Consider the following 2,500-nt stretch of genomic DNA (forward strand, 5'->3'; position numbering starts at 1 on the left):
TTGCTCGCATTATCAATAACAACTCTATACGAACACACACACGCACACACGCACACGCACGCAATCCCACGCAACGACACGCAATATGGCGCTCGCTGAGATTTAATTATTGGTTTATTTATTTAGAGTTCACCTGTAATTATTAGCTTTCATTTAGGGGGCGATTTTGTTACCTGTGTTTTATTTTATTTGTTTTTGTTTTTGTTTGGTTTTAATTTTAATCTTTGTAAATTAGGGCAGAGTTTTTATAGATTTTTTGTTTTTGTTTTTTTATCTTTTTTTGTTATGAATGTGATATGAAACTGTGTGTGTGTGTGTGTGTGTGTGTGTGTGTGTGTGTGTGTGTGTGTGTGTGTGTGTTTCTTCTTTTCCTCTTCCTCCTTTTCCTTCCTCTTTTCCTCCTCCTTTTTATTCTTATTTTCCTTGTTTCTCTTATCTCCTTTTCTTCTCTCTTTTCCCATTTTCCTTTCCTCTCTTTTTTCCTCTTTTTCTTCTCCTCCTACTTTAAATTCTTCTTTTTTTTTCTTCTTGTTTTCGTTTACCTTGTTTCCTCAATCTTTTCTCCTCCTCCTCCTCCTCCTCCTCTTCAGCATCCTCAGCATCTTCGGTATAATTCATGGCTATATTTTTTTTCTTTTTCTTTCCTCAGTTCTTTTTCCGTTACTGAAAAATGCAAATCCAGCACAAATTCTTCTCTGAACACCTGGGCGAGAGAGAGAGAGAGAGAGAGAAGGAAAGAACGAAAGAAGGAAATTAATATACATAGAGAGAGAGAAGAAAAGAAAGAAAAAGAAAGGAGAAAGAAAAAAGAAAGAAGGAAAGAACGAAAGAAGGAAAGTAAGATACAGAGAGAGAGAGAGAGAGAGAGAGAGAGAGAGAGAGAGAGAGAGACGCACACACACACAACAGACGCAACACAATACAGTTTTTTTTCATACCAAATTCTACTAAAAGAAAAAAATGAAAAAGAAAAAAACAGAATAAAAAGAAGCAAATTCAATTAATAAAACCTTAACAAGGCATTCAGTTTCCTCAAAGCTTAGTAATATGAAGAAAAAAATGAAATGATTGAAAATATAATGAAATGAAATAAAAAAAAATATCGTATGACGTTCTAAAAATACCTGATGCTCGGCTCAGGTGTGACCCCCTTAATTAGTTTTGTATCTACCTGTCTTTTTTTATCTCTCCTTTGTCTTTTTTTCTATCTTTTTGTTTTTCATTTTCATTTTTTCGTTCTAATTTTTTCCACGTTTTTTCCTGTTTTCCTTTTTAATCATTTTTTCTTTCATATGTTTATTCCTGTTTTTCTTTTTCTCTTCTTTTCTTCATTTTTTTTCTTTATTATCTATTTCCATTTTATTTCACCTCTCTTTCCATCTATTTCTCTTATTTCTTTTCCTTTTCTTTCTTTCTTTTTTCTTATCTCTTTTTCCTTTTCTATTTCCATGTTTTGCTTTTCATTTATTTATTTCTCTTCCTTTCTCGTTTTCTCACACATTTCTTTTTTTTTTTTTCCTTTCTTTCTTTCCATCATTTTTTTTTTATAGTTTTTCATTTAATCATATTCGGTCACTTTCATTTTTATCCTTCTCTCTTTCTATCTTTTACCTCTCATTTATTTTTTATCTTCTGTTTTCCTCTTTTTTCCCTCTTTTTCCACTGTTCCTTTTCTTTTTTCCCCTCTCTCTTTCCCTCTCTTTCACTCATTCGTTTCGCTCCATTTCTTCTCTTTTATTCTCTTCATCTTTTATTCCTATCTTCCAACACTCATTTCTTTTTTATCCTCTCGTTTTTTTACTCGTTTTTTCCCTCTCTCGCTCCGTGCTAACTCAATCAACGCGTTAAACCAATTACTAATGAACAAAGAGTGACCTTACCTGACTGTCCTCACCTGGTCTAACCTTTAAATAATCATAGTAGTAGTGGTAGTAGCAGTAGTAGTAGTAGTAGTAGTAGTAGTAGTAGTAGTAGTAGTAGTAATTCCGGATATGAATTGATAGATATGTTGATTAGGAAAGGAAGGAAGGAAGAAAGGAAGGATAGAATGAATAGAAGGAAGGATAGAATCAAGGAAGGAAGAAGAGAAAGAAGGAAGCCAAGTGAAGGAAAAGATATTAAAAGAGAAAACAAAAAAATAACCTACCTATATTTCTTTCAATCTACCTCACCTTACCTTACCCTACCTTTCCCTTTCACTATGATATATCTTTCACTCTACCCTACCTTACCTTACCTTAGCTAACTACCTTTCCTTTCCTCTCCCTATTTACCTCTCCATATATAATAGGCATCTCTCCCTTTCTCATCCCTATCCTTCCCTACCTTAACCTACCTACCTTTTTTCTCTCTACCTTTAACTACCTGTTCTATACACATACAGCTCTCCTTTCTCTCCTCAGTCCCTATCGTATTCAGACCCCTCTCCCTTCCCTATCTTTATCTTCTAGCCCTTCTCCCTTTTCTCTCTCTCTCTCTCTCTCTGTCTCTACCTACACAG

This window comes from Eriocheir sinensis, chromosome 42 (genome assembly GCF_024679095.1).
Source record: "Eriocheir sinensis breed Jianghai 21 chromosome 42, ASM2467909v1, whole genome shotgun sequence".
NCBI classification, from domain to species: Eukaryota; Metazoa; Arthropoda; class Malacostraca; order Decapoda; family Varunidae; genus Eriocheir; species Eriocheir sinensis.